This window comes from Silurus aristotelis, assembly GCF_946808225.1.
Source record: "Silurus aristotelis genome assembly, chromosome: 8".
Lineage (NCBI taxonomy): Eukaryota > Metazoa > Chordata > Actinopteri > Siluriformes > Siluridae > Silurus > Silurus aristotelis.
Genome location: NC_139581.1, coordinates 25168614 through 25189065, shown reverse-complemented (window position 1 = coordinate 25189065; position 20452 = coordinate 25168614).

Below are 20452 nucleotides of genomic sequence, written 5' to 3'. Positions count from 1 at the left end.
TATTATATGCACTGCATGTAGGCAGGATATCTCTGTGTCTATCTCTAAATAGAAAAAATAAGCATGTCTTTATTAGACAGGGAGTTGACAGGCATGAGGCGGTAACTACAGTATATTTTGATATTAAATATACAGAATTGCCGAATAGGACTGTATTTTATGTCCCTTTTCACAGAGTGCGCTGACGATGGGGCCAGACTTTAGTGTCAGGGAGAGGCAGAACTTCACACACCTCCTTCCAGAACTTCCAATGTGTCAACCATTAACAACAAATAATAACAAACAGCAAAACCTATGTATCCTGCACACAAGCTTTGGCCCTATTTTGAAAGCCATGTGTGTAGTAGAGCGTAGTGAAAAAACATTCAGCATTCCCAAGCTCACATGCTTCACACACATGGGATGATTGAATAAGAATAGGACTAACGAACATAATATCACCTTGGTTTTACAATTACAGATACTGCAGGTAGCAGGAAAGATATTCCACACTGCTGGAGTAGTGAGATGGCAACAATGTAGACAATTTACAGGCTGAAGTCATTCACTTAATTAAAGGTTCATCTAGTGATGTAGTATTTGGAGGCCTTGTGTGTTATTCTGATTTTGGGGGATAATAATAATAATAATATAATCTGAAAAATTTCTAGTGTATAATGTTTTGTAAATAATCACAAGAATAATAGCTTCTGAGACTGAATGTCTCTTTTTATACACCTGTCCATGTCAATGTGTGTGTGTGTGTGTGTGTGTGTGTGTGTGTGTGTGTGTGTGTGTGTGTGTGTGTGTGTGTGTGTGTGTGTGTGTGTGTGTGTGTGTGTGTGAATATACAAATCAGTTTTTGAAAATCGGTTTTGTCTTGGTTAGGAAAGACTGTGGCTGTCTTTAGAATGTATGGAAGGAAATTTCATGGAATATTAAATGAACCTACTTGTATAAAATCCATATACAATCTGAGTGACCTTCTGCTCTGTCAATCAGGCAAGTGTGGCTTCTATGGGTTTTTTTGTCAATGCCCTGGATGCACTTTAGTTTTGAGATGAAAAGAGGTGTAAATAGTACATGAAAATCATATTTGAGTAAAAGTATAGATACCTTACTTCAAAACATACTCCATTATAAGTTAAAAGTCACAGATTCCATTGAATGTAGGCTCAAAGGTGCAATAGTCCTCAACACCCAGACACATGTTAGTAAAAAGCCAAAAAAAAAGCTGCTTTGTGAGGTTTTATTTCCTAAAATACAAATCAAATTCTACACATCAACACTGCACTAACCAACATTAACACAACAGCCTCTTCGATATGCCAGAATGAAACAAAGAGCAAATAAGTAAAACCAAATATTCAGAACTGACTGATTGCAAAATGTAATTGGTAACGGTCATGTCAATTAAAATATAGTGGAGTAAAAAGTGCATATATTAAATCATAAATGTAGTTGTGTAGAGAGTGAACGTTGCTTATATCTTTGATACTCAGTAGAACTAGAAAGTTGCCAAATGAATTAATAAAATACAGTAACAAAGTACATTTATTAAAATACTTTACACACTGGTGATGAGTTGATAATAAGTAAAGGGATAATTTGCAAATAAGGAAGTAGAAGAAGAAGAAGAAGAAGATTTCTGATCGTGTAGCAGGCTTTGCCACTGACGTTCTGTAATGAGAGTGAAAATGGATGTGGAGCTGAGGCTGTTATGCAAATAGAAAGTTGATGTAATAAAATGTCAAGCAGTTTCCATATGAGGTTTTCAGACAATCCTAGCACTCGTAATGTCAAAAAATATTCCTATGATGTTTGGTGTTGTCCAACTATGATGACATCACTGGGACTCACAACAAATCAGGTGCTGTTTTTTGAAACAACCTAAACACAATTAAAGATCATTACGTCTCATATTCCTAATTCTAACAATAAACCTCAATGATATTTTGCATTTAGGGTTTATTTGTAAACCAGACCAGTTACAATGGTCTAAAATAATTGAAAATGATGCTGCAAAATAACAAACATGACACGACAATTATAATTTATACGACCTATAGCCGAAGGTCAGCGGTTATCCCCAGGTCAGTGGTTTTAGTAATTAAAATGCAAACTGTAGAAAGAGTTGAGTTTCAAACTGAATGCAACAAAATATAAATGTAAATCAAACCATAAGCTAATGGTAGTTTGCATTGTGAATGTTGAAGGAACAGAAGTTTAAGAATAACTTCCAACAATGGTTTCTGAACTGAAATACACTTGGCAGTCCTTTAGGCCTCTGACCTCTTTTAACCCCCTCCACTATGCTCTACAGCGCAGAGCGGAACGTTCGGAAATTTTCCTGGGCGAAAAGGGCACCAGAGGTAGAGAGCGGGTGTGAGACTGAGCAGCCGGTGATCATGTCCCGTTCCACACAACGGTTTGGACCTTACCCTCTACCTGCCCTCATTGACTGCTTCACATTACCACTTTAAAACATAGCATTCCCCTGCCACATAACCTTCTTCATGCTGACGCTTTATTCTGTTAAGGAGGTTCATATTTTTGAAGAACTGAGAGTTCTAAAGTTTATAGACACTTTTCATAGTATACTGAAAGATAAAAAGCTGAACTTTATAGTACATATCACTGGATATAGCTTTTATAATTGTCTAAATATGTTTTTGACATGACACAATGTGCTCAGTGAAAGAAATTTGCAGAGGTTATAAATTGCATGATTTATTTTTATTTTTATTATCACTTGAATTTTCCACTGGAAGCAAAGTGAGCATTGATCTATGCAACCCAAGGAAGCCTCGCCCTTCACCCTACAGAAAAATCCTGTCCATCACTTATAAAAAATTCTAATCAGTCTCCTTAACTTATATCTCCTTCCATCTTCTGTTAATAAACTTCCATAATGAGTACAACCACACTGGCATCACCCCTCCCTGCTTCTGAACTTCTGACTGACTTACACACACTGTCGACTCAGTCAACAGACAATGCAAAGGGTGTGCATGTGTGCACTTTTTCTGAATGAAGCCCAAGACATGAAAGTCTACTCAGTATCAGTATTCACTCTTAAAATTGCTGGGGGGAGGGGGGGGATGTCTAAGCTCAGGACACCATTTGGTCTTTGATCAGAAAAACACTGAGAGTAGTGAATCACTGGTAAGCATTCTTTTTCAGTTCTCCTCTTTACCTCATTATCTACTGCAATGAGACTCTATCTCAGCTTTGCAGCTCTGTAAGTTCTCTTTTGCATCTAGAAGCTAGCTATCACAGCCAGCATCTAAGACATCTCACACCTGCAGCCAATACTTAGATTGGGTTCCTCAAGGACAATCAAAGGAACTTGATGAAGTAGGCAAAGGGAGTGTTGGGGAAAAACTTGAAGAGCCGGGGTCAGAGTGGCCTTTATGAAACAGTCTATAACTCATCACCAGGGCATCATGACCCCATGAATAACCCCCATCCTTCTCTGGCCTTCAGGAGCTACCCTAGGAGGCTCTTCATTACAGCTTTTACAGAGAAAAGACTTCCTCATGTAATATAATTACAATATCATTACATTTATTACCAATAACATAATCTCAGTCCAGAATAGGAACACTTTATGCACAGGAATTGCTTTGAAACCAAAAAATCTGGATCTCCTGCAAATGCTTGTCAAAAGCAACCATACACGTGCACTGTAGAAAGTCTGACATGAAGAATAATGCTCAACATGTGTCATTCAGTGCTTTGTGTAAAAATGTCCATGCCTTCAGGTTTTCTGGTCACACTGTTCTGTACTTCTCACCCTGCCCATCCTGGAATCAATATTGACTCAGAGATTCAAAGTAAAGCTGTACTGCTGTACTGTAAAATAGAGAAAGACCATTTCAACTGGGTGGTTTCATTGTGGTTTCAGTAGTCTGACTATTCATTCATTCATCATTCATTCATTCATTCATGACTCATTCATGAATGAATGAGTAGTCTGACTAAATAGAAATAATTCAAAATTATTTAAAATAAGCCAAAAGATGTGTAGTGCAGGCATTGAAGTAACAATAAGTGACAGGAAATGTGTCCAGAAGGCAACATTACAGGAATTTTTATTTTTTATTTTTTTATAGCTTTAATCCGATGTTCATTCTTCGCATAAATTAATTTGCTGTGTTTAGTAGTTAGTTGACAAAAATTGGCCCTCAATACCTGGGTATTTTCTATAGTCAGTATAAGTTGCTAATGAAGCTGTCTAAGGTTCTGGCAAATCTTTAATGTTGCCATTTTCATATATTAGGACAAATGATTTGAATGGTTTTGGCTTCCGTCTTGTGTTCAGTAACTAAACGCTGCTTATTAATGTTCATACATTATAAAAAAAAAAGAAAGAATAGCCTTTATTTGTATTATAGCACAGTAAAATACTTTTTTTCACATATCCCAGCTTGTTTGGAAGCTGGAGTAAATGCATAAGGTCAGCTATGATACCATGCCCCTGGAGCACAGAGCGCTAAGGGCCTTGCTTAAGGGCCCAAGAGTAGTAGTTTGGCGATTCCATGGCATAAACCCCCGACCTTCTGATCAGTAAACAAACCAAGCGCCTTAACCACTGAGTTACCACTTCCACACAGGATTTGGGCCTTTAAAGACATTGCACATTTTTACCAAAAATTTCTGTTTGACTACTTTAATGTTTTATTAAAAATTAAGTTTTGTTGTTTGAACAACCAGGACTTTTCTACTACGATGCCATGCTGTAGTAATAGCTGCAGTATGTGGTTTTGTATTGTCCTGCTGAAATACACAAGGCTTTCCCTGAAATAGACATTGTCTGGAAAACATGCCCATTGTCTTGTCCAAAACATGCCCATACCGTATGTACTTATGTACCCCATACCATCAAAGATGCTGGCTTTTGAACCGAATGCTAATAACAAGCTGGTAGGTCTAAAGGACCAGCCTTTAAGGTGTGGTGGATAAATACAACAAAATAAAATGATAACCGGCATAAAAACTGGTATATTCTAAATATAATAATAAACATGAACCCACTGTGTTGTTTGTTGTTCATTTTGCTCGCTTCGAGGTTTCAATTTAGCGGTAATGTATTATGTGTTAGCGGCCGGAGCAGCCCCTTTAAGAAGGTAGAGAATGGAGGTAAGACATGTGACCGAGGCATCATGACATGCATCAAGAGTGAGTCATTGAATTGACCCACGGATCGGTGCCGGTCTGGGGCCCAGGGGTTGCGGACCACTGGCCTAGAGGACACGGCGTCCGTAATTTCCAACAAGAACGTCACATTTGGACTCGTCTGACCATAGAACACTGTTGCACTTTAAAACATTCCATTTTAATTGATTCTTGGCCCACAGGACATGACGGCACTTCTGAACCATGTTCACATATGGCTTTCTTTTTGCATGATAAAGCTTTAGTTGGCATCTTCAGATGACATGGCGGATTGTGTTTACCGACAGTGATTTCTGGAAGTATTCCTGGGCCTATTTAGTAATGTCAATGACACAATCATGCCGATAAGTGATACAGTGTCGTCTGAGGGTCCGAAGACCACAGGCACCCAACAAAGGTCTTCGGCCTTGTCCCTTATGATTTCTCCAGTCTCTCTGAATCTTTTATTGATGTAATGTACTGTAGATGATGAGGTTTGCACAATTTTTTTACGCACTTGTTCACTGATTGGAGCCTCTGCCCATCTTACCTTCTGAGAGACTCTGCCTCTCTAAGACATCCTTCTTATAGCTAATCATGTTACAGACCTGATTAACTTGATTTGTTGCTAGATGTTCTTCCAGCCCTTTCTTGCCCTGTAGCATGCATCAAATTTGAAATGAGCTCATTTTGTGCATAAAAGTGTAACATTTCTCTGTTTAAACATTTGTTTTGATCTCTATGTTCTATTGTGAATGCAATATTGGCTCATTTAATTTGAAAGTCTTTCAGTTTTCATTTTATTAAAATAAAATAAAAAACGTCCCAACATTTCTGGAATTTGGGTTGTTTATATTTAGCTAGAAGTTGATCCTCATTTGTCTTTGTTCCAGAGACTCAAGAGATTTCTTTATGTTTGCTTTTTTATTACTAAACTGTTTCCTGGATTTTGTTTTCGAGAGGTTCAACCAGGGATTTTGTGTAATTTTTGTGTTGTAATTTTGCCCATGCACAGTTGGATCATGTCCAGACAAGGGAGGTGTGAAAAATAAAGGTTTGGAGCAGAACACCTCTCCAGAGCAGCCTGATTAATAAGACAGCTGGCGCTGGGGTTATTAGCATTCACATATTCAAATAGAATGACTCAAGAGAAACAAATGACCCAAACACACACACACACACACACACACACACACACACACACACACACACACACACACACACACACACATACACACACACACACATACACACACATGTTGGCAAAAAAAGGAGTAAACCCAACCCAGATTTTCTTAAACAGCTCAAAGAAATTAACCAAAATGTGAAGGTAAACTTTTGGCTCCTATTTGCTGTTTGACTTTATTCACATTGTCACTCAGACAACTTTATGTAAAGATTATGCTGCTGTGCCTCCTCCATGCAAGACCATGCACTACAATCACAAACACAATCAAAGCACACAAGGTCCAGACGATAATGTGTCTTCTTTTCAGGAGAGTCTAATAAAAAACCCACAAATTAGAACTTTCTGGAAGCAGGAAATCTGTGTTACCTAATTACACAAAGGATGGCCTAAGAAACTAAGAAAGAAGTGAATATCGCTTTTGCAAGTTAGTCATTACGGATCCTGTTATGGTGCATGCATGGTGCATTTGCATGTTGTTTCAAAGTAACATGAAGCATGTTCTGAGTTCTGAGTTCTATATAAAGGGCTATACTGTGCTAGAGCAGGAGATAATGCTCCAGTAGTTGCAGAACTGAATTGTGCTCCTTGCCGCCACCCTGTGTGAAAATGTGTGCTCTCTCTCTCTCTCTCTCTTGCCAAGTTGTTGAGCAGAGCAGGACAGTGAGCACAATGGGGGTGAATTGAGAGGTCCATGTGACTTTGATCCTCCTCCTTACCTTCCCAAAGCCCCCACTCCACCCAATTAAGCATTCAAAAGCAATTACCTGCTTGATTTCCTTTGCGATTAAGGTTGACTTCACAGCCCCCTCATTAATGCAGAGCCACGCAGCACAGCCATTAGCGGCCATGAGAAGTGGAACCTCTTACCTGCTGAACAAAAATGGCCACTTTCAAAACACACACACACACAAATGAAGCCGGTACAAAAAAACGACCTCAAAACTGAGATATGCATAGGTGTATGTACTCTTAAATTATCTGTTTATGTCTCTACTGACAACAGGTCTCAAACTCAATAAATATATTTACTAAATATACTAACGATTTAGTATAGAATATAGTCATGTCAGTATATACTGTTATGTCAATAGTTTAGTATAAATTATTTAGTCAGTAAATATGTAGTTTAAGGGTAATGTTGTCACATGCATTTACAGCCCTGTAAAACATGTGGACATGTACTACATGAAGAGAAATTAGCATTCCACCATCAGTGTAGTTGTACAGCAGTGACGGGAAAGCTCATGAAGAAATGATTTAGGCCTACATGCATAGATCCCACTGTTTAAATAAAAAATGTCATTAAAATAGTTTTTTTTAGGATTAAATTAAATTCTGTTATACAAAAAACCAAAACGTTTAACAAACCAAAGTATTCATATATTTATTAACCAAGTAGTTTAAACATACGTGAAAAAATTGTGTAAAACATAGTGACAATTTAAAAATGTGGATGAAATCATTTCAGGAGTTTATATTAAATCTCTGGACCTGACTATCAAAAATTATTTAAAAAAAGCAGCGAATAGTGCTTAATTGTGCACAGCATCAGGTTTCAAAACACAGGAGTAAAACATCCTGAACCATCTAGAGATGTACCAGTGCCAATTGGATCCCAATTCATATGGAGTTTGGACATTGGACCTCCTGGAGTATTTAAAGGCTCTGGCATGGAGAAGCTGGTGTTGGATCTGTGATGATCGCAAATGTTGAGCTATTTTATGAGTTGCTCAGTAGCTCCTAGTTTCATAACCACAAATGACTGTTAAAGACTGTAGAAAGAACATTACTCATAATCTTACATTCCAGTGCTCATGTTAGTTCTCACTCTCCAGTGTTCTGTATTGTTTAAAGATTTATAATCACACTCTTGATGTCACCCAAATGAGGATGGGTTCCCCTTTTGAGTCTGGTTCCTCTCAAGGTTTCTTCCTCATAACATCTAAGGGAGTTTTTCCTTGCCACAGTCGCCACGGCTGCTCATCAGGGATAAACACACACCTGTTGATTTCTGTTGATTTCTGTAAAGCTGCTTTGAGACAATGTCTGTTGTGAAAAGTGCAATAGAAATACATTTGACTTGACTTGACTTAAAAATGAAATGGAGCACAATAAAAAAAAAAAAAACAGAATTCAAAGAACAGTAAACAACATGAAACTATGGAACATGGATGCAAAACTGCAAAACTGCATCAGTCTCAGTGTGTGCACTGCACTTAGTTTTAGTAAGGGAACTTTACTGAGTCACATTTACAGAGTTTCTAACATCTTTATTTCCTGTTTGCTGTTTTACATAGTTCTTTTATTAGAGGCACAACTTTCACATTTGGACCTGTCTGTCCAAAGAACTTTCTTCCAGTCATTCACGGTTCATTTCTGTTTTTGACTTTTACCTTGTTTGTTGCATATAAACAAAAGAAAATTGGTGAGGTGAGGTGTTTCCAAACTTTTTGACAGGCTCTGTACACACACACACACACACACACACACACACACACACACACACACACACACACACACACACACACAGAATATTTTATCAATGTACAAATTGAAGTGCTTAATGCTATTGGCTACATGTTTGGGGTCACAGTCCTAATGCAGAATACATTTGGGGCCAATTGGACACCTTTCTGATCTTACTGCATGACTGATAAGTATCCAACCACTGCATCTACAGTCCTCCACACTGTCCATTTCTTTTTATCAAACCCACGTTTGCTTTAAAATCTTTGCCTGGGAAAGAGACCTTGCTGATGCAGTATAACTTGGGTCTTGTTGCTGTACTCAGTCTTGCCCTGGTGTATGACCTGAGTCTCAACCTACATATGAAATTAATGATTATTAGCACCAGCTTGATATAATTGGTTAGATATGCACCTGACTCTAATCCTACAAAATCCCTGACTTTGTGCAAGCGTACAAAGTGTGCAGAAGTAAGAATTGAAAGCCAAATACTGATGTCGTTTAAAATTTTCTTCTGTGCATTTTCTTTCCATTTTTTTATACACGTATATATATATATATATATATATATATATATATATATATATATATATATATATATATATATATATATATGTATATATATATATATATATATATATATATATATATATATATATATATATATAAAACGCATAGTATAGCAGGGTGTTATATAGATATAGACATAGATATAGATGTAGTTAATGACTAACAGAGCATGTGAGAGATCAGCAAATTTAGCACAGACACCAATCAATGCTGGTATGGTGTGAGTGTGAGTACTCAAAGGTGGCATTGTTAAACACACTACTGTATCACTCATTCCTCCTACCATCAAAAAAGTCCATCCTAGTGAGAGATAGATAGAGAGAGAGAGAGCGAGAGAGAGAGAGAGAGAGAGAGAGAGAGAGAGAGAGAGAGAGAGAGAGAGAGAGAGAGAGAGAGAGAGAGTCTTTTACACTGGCTTAAATTTTAATTTAGAATAGAAAATAAACACACATGCAGGGTGTATATATTTATCACAATAAAATACAATAAAAATTAAATCATAAAAACTGTAATTAAAATATATCTTGACATTCTCATCTAAACAGAGTGACATCATAACAGCATTGTTATATTTATAATTAAACTTATAAATATAAAAAATAAAAATAATGTGTTATAAGAGTACAGACAATATTTTTGACACTCAGAAAAGCTGTGTGTGTCTGTGTGTGTGTGTGTGTGTGTGTGTGTGTGTGTGTGTGTGTGTGTCTGTGTGTGTGTGTGTGTGTGTGTGTGTGTGTGTGTGTGTGTGTGTGTGTGTGTGTGTGTCTGTGTGTGTGTGTGTGTGTGTGGGGGGGGGTTTGTATTGTCATGAAAAAACATTTACGGCTAATTAAAGTGGCAAAGAATAATAATCTGTATTAAGAATGTTGCATTTAAAACTGAAGTAAATTTTTTATAATATTATTATTATTATTTTTATTACATTATAGATTAACTGCTGCATCAGTGCTATAGCATAGTATTTGTCATGTGAAATAAAGAGCCTACACCAGGACACTGCCTCAGCACCTGTATCATAAACACATGACAAACACTGAACACTTGACACAAAACCCATGCTTTCTGTTTACATCACAGAAAATCTGCTAACAAAACATTTCTAATGAAATATACTTTAACACCAAGAATGATATTTAAATATGAAAATATTAAATAACATTCTCAATATATTATAATTCGCACTATAAATGCAATCGAAACACATATTTTAGGGATCGGTTGTTATGTGACGGAGGAATGAGTACTTCTGTGTTTTTTTCTCACTGTGCTGTTTTCTTTTATGCAAAATTCTGATTTTGGGAAGATTTGTGCTGCGATAGCATACATTAGACCATGACTTTTTTATAAATCATCAACTCAACGTATTATCCACAGCTTTGCGGAAGCACAAATTCTGAGCAGATTGATATTGTTTTTTCCTCTTTTTTAACATTAAAACACAATGATTAGTCATGTGTGAATGTAAAAAATTGGAATGATGTGAAATGTAAACTGTAACATGCAATAATAATAATAGTAATTAGAAGAATAAAGATAAGGTAGTACATTGTTACTGCTTTGAAGAGAAAGTTTTTCATGGTGATTGATAAGAAGTAAAGCAGAATTATTAAAATGTTCTCATTATCAGTATTTTTGCCCAAAAGAAAATTGTTTAATATTATCTTGATGGCAAAATTATAAACAAATATTGTAAATGTGAGGGCTATGTACCAATAGTTGACGAAATTGTGCCTGAACGATAAAAACAACAACATTTTAATAATATCCATTTACCATTCACTTTAGGATTACCTGTACACCTGCTCCTTTATCCAAATCATTATCCTATTATAAACAGGCACAATAAAGACATTTGAAGATTAGGATTTTTCTCATGATGAACAAATTATGATGTTCAGTTACCTAGTTTCAGTCAGTCTCTGCCTATAAAAGATTCAGATTTCTGTTATTGGCTGACAGGAGTGAAACTTGATTTGGCCTTTCACTGTTGCAGCACATCCACCTCAACGTTTGTATGTTTTAAGATGCTTTTCTGCTCGCTGTAATTGTGAAAAAGAGTGCATATTTAAGTTACTATAGACTTTTTGTCAGCTGTAAGGTGCTTCCGTCTGCAGCTTTCACTCAGTTTCTCACATCATTTTGTGTAAACTCTAAAAACTGTTATGTGTGAAATTCCCAGGAGATTCTGAAATACTCAAACCAGCCCAGTTTTTCCTCTGTTTGATGTGTTATGTGAACATTAACTGAAACTCTTGCATTTGTATCATTGCTTCTGCTACATAATTGGCTAATGTAATAGCAGTACAAACAACTAGGTGTACATGTGTTCCTATAAGTGGACAGTCAAAGAATGTGTTGTGTAACAAAATAACATTACATAGTGTTGTTTTGAAATGTATATTTTATAGCAGCAGCTCAGACAGTTCTAAATCAGAGGTCTACATTAATGTGTAATACATCATTTCTATAGGAACCATTTAGACAGGAAGTTGCATTTGGGACATGCAATGTAAAGTACCATTGATATGAAAAACGTTTTTTGTTTTTGTGTATTTTTTATTTTTTTTACATAAAATGTGCAAAGACATTTATTTATTTATTTATTAAAGCTTTTTGTATTATAAGCTAAAAAATAGGCATAAAAAAGATAACTATAAATGGATGCAGGATAATGTGTTGTAAAATGTTGGCAGATTGCTCTGGGAATTCTTTACAAAAACATGTAGTGTATTTGAAGTGGACCTGTACATTGCTGGTGTCCATTGAATATGTACAGCTTCTCCAACTTCTATACATAAGTGAAGTGTATTAAATCTCTAAAAATGGATCTGTACAGCATTATATCAAATCGTGTTTCCAGTGTTGAGCAAACATCTGGCAAGACGCCATCTAATGTGAAACCCAAAGTTATCCATTATTACATGAGTAAAGAGAAGAACGTCACACTCAATCAACCCTGGTGTCTTGTCCCTCGGACAAATTCTAAACACTTTCAAGTGTTCTCTGTTCCCGTGCCATCACCAGCCAAGAATTAATGCCCATTTACACTTTAGTTTGTGTTTTTATTCTTACATATTCTAGCACGTCTATCAGTTGCTGTTATAACTACACAAACTACACATTTTGTTTGATGATGCCATTGTGAACCTAGTCTGATTGTGTTGAGGTTACAGAGAAGGAAGAAAAGGTGTTTTGTGTGGACGTTTGTCTCCTGTTATTTTTCCCCTGCCTGTCCCATAATGAATTCAGTCCCACATCTCTGTTTCCCCGTCAGCACATCAACCCTCAGACCGAAGAAGGCATCCTGACGCAAAATAAAACCTGTCCCTCTTTGGCCACCGAGAGCGACATCAGGTTGACCTTTCAACTCTGTTCCCCTCCTTGTTGACCCCTTTGCTCCAGTCTTGCTTCATCTGCATTTCAACACAGTGCCAGCGCATAGCTAACTCATCACTCACTCTCTCGCTCATGCAGTCACTCAATCACATATCCATTCACTTGCTCGCTCTCTCAGAGCTTTCTTTACTTCTCAGCCAGTCATACTCATTCCCTAACTCACTTTCACCTTCACTTACTCCCTCTTTTACTCACTATTACCGCTTTTTTCATTTAAAGGGAACAGTGAAGTGTGATTTGTTTTCCAGAGATGTTCCTTTAAAAAATATTATATATTTACAGACATAAATATGAGTTGGGATTACACAATCGTGTGATCAAGCCCACATTCCCACACCCTGACACTCCCACTCCTCTTTCTGCTGTCTGTGACCCCCCATGGACATAATGGGATGTGATCTCACTCGTTCAGGATGCAGTTATTAAGTAGCGTTGTGCTTGGCTGCCTTCTATCTGCAGGAAGGCCAGAATGTATTTGGGAGCCATTAAATGGAGCTGTGAGCACTGAAGCAGGCAGATGGGCTTGAGAAGACCAGCATACTGTACACACTCCTTTCATCCCAGTTCTTTTCAGTTATTCGTGGATTCCCCCCCCCCACCCCACCCCACCCCTGCGGAGATCGTCAGGTCTACAAGGCTGGGGACAGACACAGAGACAGGGAAAATCTCAGAAATGCAATAAAATCCTTTTTTCTTTCACAACACCCTTAGCATAATGAAGAGTAATCTTCAACAAAACTTGATCCCACTATCATCCCATGGCTTTTTATACATGCTTTAGACCTCTGCATATTTGTATATTCTTACCTTGAAACCCTCTCTGATAGGAAAACTGCCATAAAATAATTTTAGGCTTCCAGAATGAACCACTATTGATTTCTTGCATGACCACAATCTTTAAAAATACATCAGAGATTTCTTAGACATATTTGCACGTTATTCCATTATGGATTTAGCATGTGTGCTGAGGTGAACAAAACCCTGCAACAGGTAGGCCGTGGGCACTCGGTTTCACAGCTGCACTCATAAAGTGTTTTGCCGCTTTATGGCCCAGTTGCTCAATATCACATGCCTCCAGAGCTGGGATATTACCTGAGATAAGGTAAGAAAGCGACAAGCCCGGCACCAACCTGACCTCTCCCTGGGTTGTACACACACACACACACACACACACACACACACACACACACACACACACACACACACACACACATACACACGCACACGCACACATAAACACACACATAAACACAAATGTAAAGTCTACTACCATAGCCGTTTCGGGAGGGTGTTCTCAGACCCCCCAGGGCTTTCTAAAATGGCATCAAAAGCCAAGCACTACTGCACTGTAGTTATGCGTTTTATTTGCCCAGCCACCTGCTAAAACATGCTCCCTCTCCTATAACCAATGACCCAGCACTGCTCGAAATGTTTGAGAGCAGAGACCAACTGAAAATAAGTTCCAAAAAAATAATCTGAATTGAAAGAGAGCACTGAGGTACAATGTTTTTTGTCACTTGTTGACTCTATAAATCACATCTCCGTGATAAGCTAATTGCCTTATCCTTGACGGCAGCTCAGAGAGTGAGCAATAAAAGGGGCCGGATTACAAGACGTAAGACCATAAAGACTTTGGCTAAGATTTCTGAGTGTGGGAGACAGAGAGGGAGAAACAGACAAGCATGAAAGTAACAAGCTGGCAACTGACACTAACGCAATTAGGATTGTGTTGTTTTGAGTGAGTTACATTAAATACAGTAAGCTTGTTTTCGACCCGTGTTTGCGGTTTTAAAAAGTAAATGATATATTTAGAAAAAAACGGAACGTTCTGGGCCCAGCACAAAGCATCCAGGAAAGGATTGCTCGATTTGTGTTTACAGTGCGTAGAGTAAAGGTTGGAAAAGGTGTAGATCTTGATATTAGCAGCAGACCGACGAAAGGGCTTGCTTTCCACACTAAAATGCAACATTAAACCAACACAGTCAATATTCCCCAAAACAATTTAATCTCAGGCTCTTCTCGGTTTTATAGGGCTTTACTGCTGACTTTTTTCAGATGATTGCACTGGGGCAATTTCTTTCCAATTAAAACTCTGTATAAAGTTTTGTTGCTGAAGTTTATCAGGGCAATGACACCTACAGATCCAGTGTGAACCTGTTCAGCGTGACTGCCTCAGCCATTTCCTGCATAGCATTGCTAAACTCAATGGCTTCCCACCCAGTTCAGCGCAAAGCCATTAGTCCAAACTGCTCACGGGGCCAAACAGAGTACATCGGGCATGACGTTTAAAAGGTAATTGCTTAGAAGTCCCCGTGCAAGGACAAACTTAAAAAAACAAAAACAATGAAAAAACATTTTTAAAATGTCTTTACAATCAATCCCCTGAGATCATGTTTGTTTTACACATTCTTATAACTAATTAAAAAAAAACCATGATTAAGAGCTCTGGAATGACAAAGCAAAAAAACGTCCCTAGCTATATTTACTACAATCAACATTTCTTTGAAATTAGCTCCAGCTTAATGAATTTTCCATAGCTTCCCAGCTATTTGTCTGACCCTTACCGTCATGCGCCCATCTCACTTTCTGCCTCTTACTCAAGTATCAGCCCTTATAAATAACAGGAACTGGGATAATCTTTAACTCTTACTTAGGCTGAGGCAAATTCTGACAGGCTGCAAATAGCGAATAACTACACCAAGTATATCAACGTTTCACCACCGCACTGTCCACCTTCTTCTCACCATCTTTACAACCGAACACCAGCATAATATAAAAACATCTCCATTTAATCTGTCCAACATGAATACTGTATAAAACTATTAAATAAACAAATAATAAAATAGCAGGAAATCTAAATATATACCAGTATTCATCCTGTATTCAATCAATATCTTACATCACATTCTATATACTTTATACAGAAGCTTTAATTGTGTGGCGTATAACTAACAGTTAATTCCCTAAACACCCTGAGGGTAAAAAAAACACTGCTAGACTTACCATGAACAGTAGATGTATTTACTCTGCAGCATCAACATGTTTTTTTGTTTTTTCAAAGGTATCACCGTTTTTTAAATTTATGTAAAACTTTTAATATTTTTTTTAATAAATTTTAATAGTAAAGTTTTACAAAAACTTGTAAAATCAAATTCAATTGGATTATTTGTACAACACTGATTGTATTTACTGTTAATGACCTAAAATTCAGAAAAAAACAGCAATAAAATGTTATTATGAAAATCAACCACCTACAACATCATCAACCACCGACAGTTTCATCAACCCTCTGCAATATCATCAACCCTGTGCAATATCATTAACCCCCTGCAATATCATCAACCACCTACAATATCATTAACACCCTGCAATATCATCAACCACCTACAATATCATCAACCACCTACAATATCATCAACCACCTGCAATATAATCAACCACCTGCAATATCATCAACCACCTACAATATCATTAACACCCTGCAATATCATCAACCACCTACAATATCATCAACCACCTACAATATCATCAACCACCTGCAATATAATCAACCACCTGCAATATCATCAACCACCTACAATATCATTAACACCCTGCAATATCATCAACCACCTACAATATCATCAACCACCTACAATATCATCAACCACCTGCAATATAATCAACCACCTGCAATATCATCAACCACCTACAATATCATTAACCCCCTGCAATATCATCAACCACCTACAATATCATCAACCACCTACAATATCATCAACCACCTGCAATATAATCAACCACCTGCAATATCATCAACCACCTACAATATCATTAACACCCTGCAATATCATCAACCACCTACAATATCATCAACCACCTACAATATCATCAACCACCTGCAATATAATCAACCACCTGCAATATCATCAACCACCTACAATATCATTAACACCCTGCAATATCATCAACCACCTACAATATCATCAACCACCTACAATATCATCAACCACCTGCAATATAATCAACCACCTGCAATATCATCAACCACCTACAATATCATTAACACCCTGCAATATCATCAACCACCTACAATATCATCAACCACCTACAATATCATCAACCACCTGCAATATAATCAACCACCTGCAATATCATCAACCACCTACAATATCATTAACACCCTGCAATATCATCAACCACCTACAATATCATCAACCACCTACAATATCATCAACCACCTGCAATATAATCAACCACCTGCAATATCATCAACCACCTACAATATCATTAACCCCCTGCAATATCATCAACCACCTACAATATCATCAACCACCTACAATATCATCAACCACCTGCAATATAATCAACCACCTGCAATATCATCAACCACCTACAATATCATTAACACCCTGCAATATCATCAACCACCTACAATATCATCAACCACCTACAATATCATCAACCACCTGCAATATAATCAACCACCTGCAATATCATCAACCACCTACAATATCATTAACACCCTGCAATATCATCAACCACCTACAATATCATCAACCACCTACAATATCATCAACCACCTGCAATATAATCAACCACCTGCAATATCATCAACCACCTACAATATCATTAACACCCTGCAATATCATCAACCACCTACAATATCATCAACCACCTACAATATCATCAACCACCTGCAATATAATCAACCACCTGCAATATCATCAACCACCTACAATATCATTAACCCCCTGCAATATCATCAACCACCTACAATATCATCAACCACCTACAATATCATCAACCACCTGCAATATAATCAACCACCTGCAATATCATCAATCACCTACAATATCATCAACCACCTGCAATATCATCAACCACCTGCAATATAATCAACCACCTGCAATATCATCAACCACCTACAATATCATTAACACCCTGCAATATCATCAACCACCTACAATATCATCAACCACCTACAATATCATCAACCACCTGCAATATAATCAACCACCTGCAATATCATCAACCACCTACAATATCATTAACACCCTGCAATATCATCAACCACCTACAATATCATCAACCACCTACAATATCATCAACCACCTGCAATATAATCAACCACCTGCAATATCATCAACCACCTACAATATCATTAACACCCTGCAATATCATCAACCACCTACAATATCATCAACCACCTACAATATCATCAACCACCTACAATATCATTAACACCCTGCAATATCATCAACCACCTACAATATCATCAACCACCTACAATATCATCAACCACCTACAATATCATTAACACCCTGCAATATCATCAACCACCTACAATATCATCAACCACCTACAATATCATTAACACCCTGCAATATCATCAACCACCCACAATATCATCAACCACCTACAATATCATCAACCACCTGCAATATAATCAACACCCTGCAATATCATCAACCACCTACAATATCATCAACCACCTACAATATCATCAACCACCTGCAATATAATCAACCACCTGCAATATAATCAACCACCTACAATATCATTAACACCCTGCAATATCATCAACCACCTACAATATCATCAACCACCTACAATATCATCAACCACCTGCAATATAATCAACCACCTGCAATATCATCAACCACCTACAATATCATTAACCCCCTGCAATATCATCAACCACCTACAATATCATTAACACCCTGCAATATCATCAACCACCTACAATATCATCAACCACCTACAATATCATCAACCACCTGCAATATAATCAACCACCTGCAATATCATCAACCACCTACAATATCATTAACACCCTGCAATATCATCAACCACCTACAATATAATCAACCCCCTGCAATATTAGCATATTATATTACCTCTTCTCAGGTATGATTGTGTGATTTATTAGATTTCACTAATCATGAATAGTATAATATTTATAATCGTATACTATTTTACTATACTTTACTCTATATTTTTTTCATATAAGATACTATTTTATACTATATTATACAACATATTTCACTATACTGTACGATACTATACTTTACTGTACTACATCATATAACAACTTATGTCACTATATTATACAATATTATACTACAATATACCATATTATACTATACAATACTGTACTATATTATACTATACTATATTATATTATACTGTACTAGACTGTACTATGTTATTCTATACTATACCATATTATTCTATTCAGTACTGTACTATATTATACTATGAACTTTTGATTTGTGATCCGCATATTTGATTTGGGGCATGTTTTATGCTCTATGCCCTTCCTAACACAACCCTTGGGACTGGCACTAGGAGTGCACTGCCTTGTGAAACCATAATGGCTGGGTTGTCCTATACTATACTATACTATACTATACTATACTATACTATACTATACTATACTATACTATACTATACTATACTATATTAGTTTATACTATATTAGTTTATACTATACTATACTATACTATACTATACTATACTATACTATACTATACAATACTATACTATACTATACTATACTATACTATACTATATTAGTTTATACTATACTATACTATACTATACTATACTATACTATACTATACTATACTATATTATATTATACTATATTAGATTATACTATACTATACTATACTATATTATACTATACTATATTAGATTATACTATACTATACTATACTATACTATATTAGATTATACTATATTAGATTATACTATACTATACTATACTATATTAAACTATACTATACTATATTATACTATACTATACTATATTATACTATACTATACTATACTATACTATACTATACTATACTATACTATACTATACTAAACTATACTATACTATACTATACTAGATTAGATTATACTATACTATATTATACTATACTATACTATACTATACCATGCTATACTATACTACACTATACTATACTTTACTATACTATACTATACTATACTATACTATACTATACTATATTATACTATACTATACTATACTATACTATACTATACTATACTATACTATAATAAACTATATTATACTATACTATACTATATTATACTATACTAAACTATACTATACTATACTATACTAGATTAGATTATACTATACTATATTATACTATACTATACTATATTATACTATACTATACTATACTATACTAAACTATACTATACTATACTATACTAGATTAGATTATACTATACTATATTATACTATACTATACTATACCATGCTATACTATACTTTACTATACTATACTATACTATACTATACTATACTATACTATACTATATTATACTATATTATACTATACTATATTATACTATACTATACTATATTATATTACACTATACTATACTATACTATACTATACTATACTATACTATACTATATTTTACTATTCTATACTATACTATACTATACTATAACAAACTATATTATACTATACTATACTATACCATGCTATACTATACTTTACTATACTATACTATACTATACTATACTATACTATACTATACTATACTATACTATATTATACTATACTATACTATATTATATTACACTATACTATACTATACTATACTATACTATATTATACTATACTATACTAAACTATACTATATTATACTATATTATACTATACATTATTAGATTATACTATACTA